The 13766-nt window shown below is 34.0% G+C and overlaps 1 protein-coding gene across 2 annotated transcripts in view; it reads left to right on the forward strand.

The window, feature by feature from the left end:
* Positions 1–13766, forward strand: part of LOC101887974 (rhophilin-2-A) — a 239869-nt gene that overhangs the window by 191174 nt on the left and 34929 nt on the right. The window lies entirely within an intron of this gene.

The raw sequence follows: 13766 nt of genomic DNA on the forward strand, positions 1-13766 counted from the left end.
TGTGTTTGCTTCTTTTTTTTTTTTTTCTTCTTCTTAACTTTTCAATTTAGTTGATGTTGTTGTTGTCGTTTTTGTTTTCCTCTACTTCTTCTGCATGGCCAGAAAGGAAATGATGAAAGTTTTACACTTTCTTTGGCAAATGCCATTAAAATATTATTTATTTAATGCGCTTCTCCTCGGCTCGGCTTGCATCGACTTGGCTCAGTTGTTGTGGCTGCAGATTTCCAAAGATGTCTTTTGACTGGGACTAGTTTTTCCATCTGCAGATTATCAACAAGTTTGCCACTTGCGAGCTTTTGATATCAGCAAGAATGGACTGGGTGATGATGAGTTGAGAGGTTTGTGAAAAAATAATGTCGTAAATGTAAAAAATGTCAAAAAGGGTTATAAAGGGTATAATTCCCCAATAATTGCCTTAAAAAATTAATTATTTAAGTCGTATATGGTTTGCGACTTTTTTTTGACATATTGTAAAAAAATTGTCAAAAATGTAAAAAACCCCAAAAACTTGTATATATGTTTATAGTCATTTCTAATAGCCTTAAAATAATAAAAATTAAGTTATAGGTGGTTTGTGACATTTTTGAAATGTTGTAAAAAGGGATGTCGTAAATGTAAAAAACTTGAAAAGTGCCATGCAACTTTAGGTATACTCTTAAAATCAATATAAAATATATGTCGGGTAGTCTGAATTATGATTTTTGGGGTTTACGACAAAATGTCGTAAATGTAAAAAATGTCAAAAGTGTTTTAGAAAAGTAAAGCTTATTAGTTTTAATCCGGAAATGGTGTTTATCTAAAAAAACAAATAGTTTAGGTGACACATGGTTTGCGACATTTTTGACATGTTGTAAAAAAAATGTCGTAAATGTAAAAAACCCCAAAAACTTGTATAAATGTTATAAGTCACTACTTATAGCTTAAAAAAAAAATAAAAATGAAGTTAGACGGTTTGTGACGTTTTCGACATGTTGTAAAAAAGGTGTCGTAAATGTAAAAAAACGTCAAAAGTGGCATACAACTTTGGGTACAATCTTAAAATTAATATTAAATATATGGTGTGTAGCCTGAGTAATGTTTTTTTGGGGTTTACGACAAAATGTCGTAAATGTAAAAAACGTCAAAAATTATACAAAACTTAATTTTTAAACTTGAAATCAGTATAAAGTATATGGTGGGTAGTCCGAGTGATGATTTCTGGGGTTTACGACAAAATGTTGTAAATGTAAAATATGTCAAAAAGGCTTAAAAAAGCTATACAACGTTATTTATGTTCCGAAAATAGTATAAATTATATTGTACATGGTTTGTAGTGCTTTTGACACCCTGTATAAATGTAAGAAAAAACTTTAAAATCTATATAAAGGTTAATCTGGGGTTTACGACAAAATGTCATAAAGTAAAACAAAAAATTCGAAGGGGTGTAAAACGAGATATAGAACATTAGTAGTATCCTTAAAATAATATACATTAGATTGTCGATAGTTTGCGACGTTCTTGACATATTGTAAAAAATGTCGTAAATGTAGAAAACTACAAAAATGGGGTAAATATATATATATATAACATTGAAATCAATATCAATTAGCTGATGGATAGTCTGGGCGATTATTTTCTAAAGTTTTCGACAAAATGTCGTATGTGTTAAAAATGGTCTAAAATTGTATAAAACAGTGTAAAATTGTATAAAAACTATACAATTTCAATGGAGAATGTTTTCCCAATTACCAAAATAGTCTGGGTAATGATTGTTGCAGTTTGCGACATAATGTCGCAAATGTAAAAAAAAACACCAGGAGACTGCAAAAATACAATAACATGTCAGTCAATAACTTTAAAGGAATGTTTTGAATTGGAAAATCACCAAAGTAGACTGGGTGTTAATTTTTAACGTTTACGACAAAATGTCGTAAATGTAAAAATGTCAAAAATATGCAAAATTTGTACTGGGCGACAGTTATTATCTTTAAACCACAATAATTTCGATTTCAGATGGTAAAACAATATTGGTGCGAACTTTTTTAGGTTTACGACAAAATGTCGTAAATGTAAAAACGGTGTCAATAGGGGTAAGGCATTAGTTATTTTCTTAAATATAAACAAATTTATGCGCGTATGTGTGGAATTTATCAGAATGATCTGTTTGATTAATTTTGAAGTTTACGACATCATGTCGTAAATGTATAAAATATCAAAAAACTGTATAAATTGTATAAAACGTAATTTATTGCCTTTAAAGAAATTTTTTGACATAGAAAATTACCAATAATCATTTAAGTGATGATTTTTGATGTTTACGACCAAATGTCGTAAATGTAAAAAACGCCAAAAATAATGTAACATTGGTATGAAGTGATTATTACCTTAAACCCCATATAATTTTGATATTTAATGGATGCGATATTACCAAAATGGACTGTTTTTGGTCATTTTTGAAGTTTACGACAATATGTCGTAAATGTAAAAAATGTCAGAAACCTGTAAAAATAATATAAAATGTAAGTTATTGGCTTTCAATCGATATGGGAATGGGCATGGGAATTCACCAAGAATAGTATGGGTGTTGATTTTTTAAATTTACGACAAATTGTCAAAAATGTAAAAATCTGTCTAAAAGATGTAAAATGGTATAAAACGTGAGCTTTAAACATAAAACCATTATAATTAAAATGTTAGATGGTTTACAATGCCATCAATAACAGCAAGAATTGTGAATTTATAGGTTTACGACCATTTGTCGTAAATGTATAAAAATTTAAAAACTGTAGAAATTGTATAATACTTTATTTATTTTCTTACTATAAATGCAAATTAGATATTTGTAGAGTTTTTCAATCATTAATAATAATGTTTGAAGTTTACGACAAAATGTCAAAAATGTAAAAAAACGTAAAACGGTGTAAAAATGTTACAAAGTGTTGATTGTTATTTTATGACTTTAACATATAACGTATAAAACGTCGTAAAATATTGTAATTTTGTAACAAATTGATCCAAGTGCCCGAACTACTTTAAGTTCCTCACAATTGCTATTTGATTTCGGCCAAGTATGGAATTGTCATAATTATCGCATAAAGAAGCTTCACAAGAAGCAAAATCGTAAAGAGGGGAGAGCGAGGTGGAAAAAATTGCCTTTAAAAGTATAAACTGGGCTTTGATGCGTTCCTGCAAGCCCACTTTTTTCTCTGGCCCCCCCTGTCTGTTTGTTTGTTTTAAGTGCATCCGATTTTCATTTCAAACGCACAAAAACAGAATGAAGACGACCAGCCAGTCAGTCAGGCATTGGATATTAATTTCAAGTTATGCCCTGGATGGATGTGATGACCACAATTGCCAAGATTGGCCCCGGTGAAACCAGTTGAGAAGATCTCTGTTAACTCTGTTGCTTTGAAGAGTCTCTCTCCCTCTCTCTGGGGGACAGGGGTGGTGCTGCCTCTGATACAAAATTTGAAATGCATGGCATAGAAAATTGAATTAGTTCCAGACATTTGTTTCAATATCAACGGCAGCAACAGCAATTGCAACAACAACAATGTCAGCAGAATAACACGAGCTATTTGCTGATATTTTTGTTGTTGTTGCTGCATTGCTATTATGATTATTAACTGTGGACAGCACAGATAATTGCAGTGTAATTAAATGTTATGACAGTCGCTATATCACATTTCTCAATTCCAAAATCTTGAATGCATTTTTTTTTTCTTTTGAAAATTGAAGTGCACTGTTGGGACAGTTGGAATTTAATGAGAATTGTGATGGGATCACGCATAAAAATTGACTCTGTGGAGTTTTAATATTTAAATGTTAGGATAAGAAAAACTATCAGATTTCTACGTTGTAAGCTATTTATTTCATATTTCCAGAAATTACAAAAATTAAATTTTCTCACTAAATCCGAAAAAAAAATAAAAAGATTGGAATTTTTTATGTTCCAACTATTCTTAAGTTAATGTACCGCTCATAGAAAGTTCATATAATCAAAAAAAAATGTTTGAGGTCTTAGATAGAATTTCTTAGTAGAAATTTTTTAAATGGTTTGGGATCAATACACCAATATCTAAGATAAAAAGTATCAGTCGGGTTTGTGAACAGATGTATACCTCTCAGCCTAGCGTTATGATCCACACCATCTAATACTGATAAAAATATCGACTACAATCTGAAACGGATTTGTTTCAAAAAGAACTAGGGTCTAAAACAGTTATATCGAGAGGTATGTTTTGGTCGTATGGTTAGAGTTATAAAAATTCTAAAAAAGTGTATTTTTTAAAGGTTTTTCGAAGTTTTGACCTTTAATATCCGCCACTAAAAACTTCACATGTTTTAGAAATTTATTAACTAAGACCTAGACACATTATCGTAGTTTGTCGTTTCCTCAAAATCCAAAATTCGTTTCCTCAAATTTCAGTTGTATGTCAAACACCGGCATTGACCTTGAAGATATAGTTTGATGGAGTTCATGGAGCTAACGAGCAAATTTTCCTCCGGGAGCTGATCAAAATTCTTAACGAAATGACTCTAACAAAAGTGTGAATTTCGACATCTGGGTTTCAAATATATTCAGGGATCATGACCCTTGAAGTGGGAGTGAATAGAAAAATATGAGGCCAATTTTTTTTATTTTTGTTTTACATCACGGTGTCAAAATTTTCTTCAAAAATATTATGGCGCTATTACTTGGGCGCCATTGGAGTTTTTCTTTTACCCTTCGCATGCTGGAAAGCAACTGCTAAAATTGTTCAAACTCCGCCGGGTCTTACCGAGATGTGTTTACACAAATCGGCGCTACCTGATAAATTGGAAAAAGCTGGTAAGCCCGTTTGAGGCCTCATTGTTGAACCAATAGTTGAAATCACTAAATTTTGTCACCAATTAAGACCTAAAGCCTATTGGCGTCTTTAAATGAAAAGAAAAAGAAAAAAATGAAATTTAAATCCGAGTACCGGAGGAGTCCAATATATGAATCAAGAGAAAATAAACCTTATGAAGCCAAAGAAAATTTTGGGAATTTTTAAAAAATTTTGTTCTTTTCTCTTAAATGAAAATAGAAAAATGTAAAAAAAATAAAAATCTAAAAAATTATAGATGCTTTTAAAGACCTTACCTTCGGAAAAATATAATTTCTATACAAGAAGAAAATGATCGCAAAGAGCTTATTAAATCCTCTTAGAGAATATTTACAGGCGTTTTCCTAGATATATCCACAAACTATATCTCCCAGAACGGCGAAACATGTTTTCCAAAGGCTCCGATATTATAAGAAAACAAGTTAAAAAACAGCAAGTTCGGTCGAACTTTGAATACCCTCCACCATTTGGAACGAATTTGGAAAATTTCAAAAATAAAATCCTTAAAAAATTCTGTTAAAATTTTAAAAATACCGAATATAGCCGTTATATTGGGGTCTGTACGACATGTAGCTATTACCATATTCAAATTCGAAACTTGAAATAAACGCTGAATAATGTAGCTAAAATCATCAAAATATCGTATATAGGGAGGTACCGTTATATCGGAGCTGTGCGAAGACCTGGACCAGCATAGACAATTTTCTGTCACGGGCTATAGCATCCATTACGAATGTCAAATACGACATCTCAAACAATTTCGGTGGTTATTGTACCTAAACTCGTCAAAATACCGATTATAGGGAGGTACTGATATATGAGGCTTATACGAAGACCTGAACCTGCATAGACAATTTTCTGTCACAGACTGTAGTTCCCATTACGAACTCTAAATACTTAATTTGAAACAATTCCGGTGAATAATGACGCTAAAATCATAAAAATATCGAATTTTGGGGATACCGTTATATGGGGCCTATACGAAGACGTGAACCTACATGGTCCATTTGCGAACTTAACCTGCCTACTGGAAAAATAAAGAAGTGTGTAAAATTTTAGCCTTCTATCTTAATTCGTTCGAAATATAGCGTGATTACAATAGACAGACAGACGGATGTGGCTAAATCGACTTAGAATTTTACGCTGATCAAGAATATATATTCATTGTTGGGCTGACATGAGTATTTCGAGGAGTTACAAACGGAATGACAAAGTTAATATACCCTCCATAGTATGGTGAAGGGTATAAAAAAGATTTTTTCAGAGAAGACGAGGAGATCTGTTTTTTGTCAAAAACATAATAAATACCATACGAGACTCGTATCATCATTTTAGATTCTCCGATTTTATGCGATGGAGTAGATATAGAAAAACTCCTGAAATATAAGGCTATTTCTCAACCCTGATTTTCAGAAAAATTGGGTTAGCATATGTCGATAATGTAATGTAAATAATTGTCATAAATGTCCCTTTAAGACTAAGGCCCAGCTCAAATTAAAGTTATAGAGGAGCATTTTGAGAACTTATATACCCTATATTCCAAAATTATTTAGGATACTACAATTCTCTTTAATTAACGGAAAAAATGGAATTGCAGTATTGAAACTGCTGAGAACTGCAAAAAAATGAAAATGACCCCTATTAGGACTGTGCTCTAATGAATGCACTTCTGAAGTTTTCTAATTTTCCAAATTTATTCCAGAAAAATAAAGTAAATATAGAAAATATAGTGTAGGCTGCAGGAAAAATCCCGAATTGCTAAGAAACTATAATGGAATCTAAATGAAAGCTCTGGAAGAGTATATATATGCCTCATTTTCCAAGATCATTTCAGATATTCGGGTTTATTCCGGAAAAGAGGATTGTATAGAAAAAGCCGATTTGTAAGAAGAAGTGCCTCGTTCAGACCCGTACTTATGAAAATTTTAGAGAAGCACTTTCAGAACATATTTGCTCCCAATTCTAAAGTTATTTCAAATACCCTGTGGGTATATAAAATTTGCTATTTCGTTTGTAACATCTCTAAATATTCTTCGCAGACCCTAACCCATAAAAGAAATTTCGTGATGGGGTCTAATTCGGGTGCCGGAACATTGTTTATATACAGGTCCACGTTTTCGTATAGCCCCTATATAACGGCTACCCCCGATATTCGGTATTTTGATGGTTTTAGCCACATTTTTCCACGGATCTGTTTTGTATTTGTAATGGCGGAGGTTATGAAAAGTTGGGCCAAGCCGAACTTATTCATTTCTACTTGTTTGGAAAGAATTTGAACTCAATTGAAAGCACTCAGAGAGTACTTTGACAGATATGACAGGTGTATTCATTCCAATATTATTTTCATTTTCTCCGATTTTTTTACGATTTTCGAAACAATGGAATTGTCGTTGGGATACTGCAGGGAAAATGTCGAATCGCTTGAAATTATATTAAATGTCATATTCAGCCCTAACTCAAATAAAAGCTAATTTCAAAAGCCTCATTAAAAAAAAACTTCTCCCCATTCTCCGATTTTTTAAAAAGGGGTTGAATTCATATAAAAGTTTTCAAAGAATACGTTTAAAATATACGTAGCTGGTTGTCCACAATTATTCAATATGACCAGATAGTTTACGATTATTGGAAGGAATGGTGCTGTATTTGGAATACTGCAGAGATAATGCAAAATGCCAAGAATTAAAACCGGACTCAAATGAATTTATCATCCTAGATTTTTTTCCGATTTCAGAAAATCCGATTTTTTTTCTTTTTTGAAAAAATAAGATAGACCTAAAAGTCAAATTGAAAAAAATACTCTTCGAGATCGAACTCAAATGAAAGCACTATTTGTACAGAGAACATGCGAGAAGATCGTTGGGGCTTCATGAAAAATTCCCCAACAAAATTGATTAAAAACAAAAGCTATTCTTGCAGATTACGGGATATCGTCTTTTACATGGAATATCTCTTCTAGGATTTCATCCAGAAATTCTTATAATTACCTGGATAAATCTCCCAGCTAGCTAATAATTTTCCTCGAAAAATCTCCTAAATACCAGCTTTTATTAAGACAATCACTTGAAAAAAATCTCGTTTTCACTTTTCAAATTCCCCCCAAGGAGTTCGAAACATACACTCACACACATCCACAATGGCGGCATTTTCTTAAAAAAGTTCTGGCTTTTTATTACCCCCCTCTTTGCACAAATTATAATGTTTGTGTGGTTAAATAAAAAAAGGAAAACATCCAAGGGCTATGGTTGAAACTGAAAAACAACAAAAAAAACTGCATAATTTATCTGAAGCCAACTATCAGGTTATTAAAGAAGAGCAAAAGTGGTTAACGCTTGTCATTTTCGCATGTAAACACAGCGTAAATTGATGGCAATATGAGACGATCGCAAAGGGGGGTACGAGGCGGCCAAAGGAGCAGGTTGAAGGACAGTGGACTCCGAATAACAGCAATTCTTTGATTGGGAAATATTCCTATAGGAGAGTGGAAATGTTGAATACTATAAACTGCATTTATCTGACTTCCACTGTAGATTTTAAATATTCATTTAATGCCGGTGGATGGCATCAAACAAAATGAAGGTCCAGCCATTACCCGACCAAAGATGCAGCAGAAAAGATGGATTTACAAAAGAAAATAATAGAAAACAAAACAGAAAACAAGTTAAACTTTAAAGCCAATTATAACTTCCAAGGGTGTCCCTGGTTCTGACCAAAAATGAAAGAAAAACTCCAACAAACAGCATTGCAGCCGGCCAACCAAACCAACCGCCGGCCTGCTTTAAAACGGTCTATGAATGGTAATGTTGGGCCAAAACAAGAACTCAATAAACCATAGAAGAAGAAGAAGCTGCAAAAAAAGGATAGGTTCTTCTAAACTTTAGCATTTGGTGTAGGTCTGTTTTCTAGCCGCCTGCCAGCCTGCTGCCACACAAGGCGAGTCATGGTCCACAAGGAACAGGGATACAGACCACAACTAGACCACCAACAAATATTATATTACCATCATCATCGGCGTCATCATCTTCATTGCCATAGTTATCATATTTATTTCGTTTTTTATACCCTCCACCATAATAGGGAGGCTATGTTAAGTTTGTCATTCCGTTTGTAACACCTCGAAATATACATTTTAGACCCCACAAAGTATATATTTATCAGCATAAAATTCTATGCAGATTTAAAATAAAAATTGAGATCTTTTGGTACTGAAAATGGGTCATATAGTATTTAAAGTTCGTAATGGATACTACAGCCTAAGACGGAAAATTGTTTGTGCAAGTCCTAGTCTTCGTATAGCCCCCATATAATGGTACCTCCCTATATTCGGTATTTTGGTGATTTAAGCAACATTATTCACCGGAATTGTTTCAAATTTGGTATTTGAGGTTCGTAATGAATAATACAGCCTATAACAAACAATTGTCTGTGCAGGTCCACGTCTTCCTATAGCCCCCATATAACGCTACCTCCCGATATTCAGTACTTTGATGATTTTAGCGACAATATTCTCCGGAATTGTTTCAAATTTGGTATTTGAAGTTCGTAATAGATACTACAGCCTATGACGGAAAATGGTCTGTGCAGGTCCACGCCTTCCTATAGCCCCCATATAATGGTACCTCCCCATATTCGGTATTTTGGTGATTAAAGCGACATTACTCACCGGAATTGTTTCAAAATTGGTATTTGACGTTTGTAATAGATACTACAGCCTATGGCGGAAAATTGTCTGTGAAGGTCCACGTCTTCGTATAGCCCCGATATAACGATTCGTCCCGATATTATGTATTTTGATGATTTTAGCGACATTATTCACCGGAATTGTTTCAAATTTGGTATTTGAAGTTCGTAATGGATACTACAGCCTAAGACAGAATATTGTCTGTACAGGTCCACGTCTTCGTATAGCCCCCATATAATGGTACCTCCCGATATTCGGTACTTAGATGATTTTACCGACTTTGTTCTCGGGAATTGTTTCAAATTTGATATTTGAAGTTCGTAATGGATACTACAGCCTAAGACGGAAAATTGTTTGTGCAGGTCCACGTCTTCGTATAGCCCCCATATAACGGTACCTCCCGATATTCGGTACTTTGATAGTTTTAGTGATATTATTCACCGGAATTGTTCCAAATTTGATATTTGAAGTTCGTAATAGATACTACAGCTTGTGGCAGAAAATTGTCTGCGCAGGTCCACGTGTTCGTATAGCCCCCATATAACGATACCTCCCGATATTCGGTATTTTGATGATTTTAGCGACATTACTCACCGGAATTGTTTCAAATTTGGTATTTGAGGTTCGTAATGGACACTACAGCCTATAACAAAAAATTGTCTGTAAAGGTCCACGTCTTCGTATAGCGCCCATATAATAGCACCTCCCAATATTCGGTATTTTGATGATTTCAGCGACATTATTCTCCGGAATTGTTTCAAATTTGGTATTTGAAGTTCGTAATGAAGACTACGGCCTATGACAGAAAATTGTCTGTGCAGGTCCACGTTTTGGTATAGCCCCCATATAACGGTACCTCCCCATATTCGGTATTTTGATTATTTTAGCAACATTATTCACCGGAATTGTTTCAAATTTGGTACTTGAAGTTCGTAATTAATACAACATCCTAAGACAAAAAATGATCTCTGCAGGGCCCCCATATAACGGTACCTACCAATTTTCGGTATTTTGATGATTTTAACGACATTATTCACCTTATTTCAAGTTTCGTATTTGACGTCGTATAGACCCTAATATAAAGGCTACATTCGGTATTTTTAAGATTTTAACAGAATTATTAACGGATTTTCTTTTTTTTTTTTTTGAAAATTGCCAAATGGTGGAGGGTTCTCAAAGTTCGGCCCGACCGATCTTATAGCTTTTTTACTTGTTTTTTTCTTCTTCTCTTCTTTCCCTACTCGTACTCTTATTTTCTTGGGCAAATATTTTTTGCCTCTTTCGTTTTTGGAATAACTGATGAAGGCAGGAATAATAACAACGGCAAGGAATGGCATATAAACGCCTTTGCGGTGATGCTGCTGTTGACGATGATGATGACAATGATGCCATGATGCATGTCAGAAGAAGTTGTTGTTGTTGTTGCTTTTGTTGTTGTTGGTGGTTTTTTAATTCTCTATTTAATATTCAATGACATGTTTAATATGGTTATGGCTTGTAACCAGCCTTCTGCTGCCCACCTAGCCCACACGAGCGTTACCTACGCAACGATTAAAAATGCGGAACATCTTAACGAATGCTAATTGTTTTCATTGCACGGCCTATGTGGCATCTTATCTTATCGGTTGGTATAGCTTAATAAACGAAGAAATTAGTGGGTAAAAGTGGGAAAACATATTGTAGATCTAAGTGATAAGGTCTCTAGGGAATCATCTTCTGCAGAATATCTTATAGGAAATCAAAAGCAGAAAGAAAATCATTGAAGATATTCGCACAGAAAATTCATAGATGTTCCGAAAATCGTCAAAAAACCTCGTCCAAAAGAGTAACAGATATCGATCGATAAATCTGCTCAAAAATAATAGTATCTTCTCATACAGAAGTTGGCCGAATCTTCTTAACCGAAAACCGATCGATCTTGTTATTGAAAATCCAGGAACCTGTCTACCGAAGATCGACAATTTTTGTTTCGTGGAAAGTCAATGGATTTTCCTATAGAAGATAACACAACAAAACTCGCTGAATCCTCTTATAACACACCACACAACAAAAATTGAAGGATATTCTGTAATAGCTTTGATTTTTACAAGGATCGACATTTTAAAAGAAGATCGATTAATCTTCTCATAAGAAATCGAAATATCTTCTCATGGGAAATACATGGATAAATGGATCTACTCATTGAAGATCAGAATATTTTCCTATTAAAGAACGGCAAATTTCCTGATAGAAAATCAAGACATATTTTCATAGAATATCAGATGATGTACTGACAGAAGGTGGATTGGTCTTCTCTTTGCCCTTTTGGGTAAAGGACTGATCGAAAATTGCCAAATCTTTTCACAAAAGATAGATTTAATTTTTCACTAAATATGGTTACATTATCCTCTTGAAGATCAAAGGTTTTTCTCATAGAAGATCTATATTTTATAGAAGATCTGAGAAAACATTTATATTTTTCTCTCATATAAGAACTTTGGATTTCCTCATGAATCGATCTGTGGAACTATTCATGTGTCCCTAGAAGAACGGCATGAAAAATCGATACATATTTTCGTAAAAATCGATAGATTTTTTTATAGAAGATCTGATAATATTCTCAGATAAAGTTGATTTCTCTCACGTGAGGATCAACAAGTAAAAAAGCTGCAAAGTTCGACCGGGTCGAACTTTTTATACCCTCCACCATATGGTAGAAACTTTAAAATTTTCAAAAAAAAAAAAAATCCGCCAAAAAATACCGTTCAAATGAAAACCGTTATATGTGGGGGGCTATACGAAGACGTTCCGAACTTTATATACGAAATTTGAAACAATTCCGGTGAATAACGGGGATATATGATCTCGTAGACCTATGTAGACAATTCTTTTCCAGGGTGTAATGTACTCACAAGGTACTGCTTTTGTGAATTTTAAGTCAATTCCATTGAAAAATTTGGCCATCCAACGGGGTGAGATAAAAAAAAACTGCAAAAAAGTCAAAAGTCATAATTTTAAATTTTATTGAATGAAATCAAAAAATTTCGGAAATAGCATCACATTTTAGAATAGTTTAGATTTGTTCGAATTAGTCACCTTTGCCGCAAATTATAGCCTTCATATGGCCAATGAAACCGCCACACGCTGCCCGAAACTTGCTCTGCGGTATTTTGGCCCATTCCCGGCGAAGCGCTAGCTTGAGGTGATGTCAACCTTACTTTTCAAATATTCCCGGCACGTATTGGTATCCGGAGATTTTGGTGGCCATTCTGCGCTTTCGGTCAAGCGAAGCAACTCTTTGGCTCTTTTGAGTCTATTTTCTTTCTGTTGCGGTGTAAGTTTTTGCATTTTTTTGGAATTTCAATGGCTTTACCCCAAGCTAATCCTTCAATATTTGCCGAATGGCATATTGCGATATTTTCAGCTCATGAGCCCATTTTCGGCCACTGCGACGCTGGTTTCGATCAAGTCACTTCTTTTACTTTACAAACCATTTCTGCTGATGTTGCTTTTTTCTTCCGTCCACTTCCTTGACGTCGGTCTACGGTAACGAGCGATGGTACGAGACACAAAAGATTTATAGACATATTCGCATATTCGAACTTGACCAGCCTGCAGGTAAAAGACATATCGCTGCCAGATTTTAGCTTCCTATCTTTTTTTTACAGTACGGACAGGGCTAAATCGTCTTAGAAAGTTAGGCTGGTCAAGAATATACAGGATGAGATAAAAAAACTGCAACAAAATCAAACGCCATAATTTTATTTTTTTTTTTTTTTTTTTCAATTTTATTGAATGAAAGCAAAAAATGTCGGAAATAGATTTTTTCGAATTGATCACCTTTGGCACGAATTATGGCCTTCAAACGGCCAATGAAACCGTCAAACGCTGCCCGCATGTTACTCTGCGGTATTTTTGGCTGTGGTATTTTTTGAAAACAATATAATAAGCTGTCACTGGAATAATTTTAACAGCTGTCGGACGAGTGGCTTAGAATGGACAGCAGTCTGAAGTTGGTTGCAGTTTTTTTATCTCATCCTATATATACTTTGTTGGGTCTTAAATTATTATTTCGATGAATTACAAGCGGTATGACGAACTTAGTATACCCTCCATACTATGTATGGTGGAGGGTTTAAAAAGGGTAGACCCTTATCAGAGCATCATTCAACCTAAAAACCTGACTTGCTAACTTATTGATTCATTCAATCTAAAATGTAATGCTAAATAACTACGGTATTGGCGACACCAGATAGCACTAC

Source organism: Musca domestica, unplaced genomic scaffold (genome assembly GCF_030504385.1).
Source record: "Musca domestica strain aabys unplaced genomic scaffold, Musca_domestica.polishedcontigs.V.1.1 2, whole genome shotgun sequence".
NCBI classification, from domain to species: domain Eukaryota; kingdom Metazoa; phylum Arthropoda; class Insecta; order Diptera; family Muscidae; genus Musca; species Musca domestica.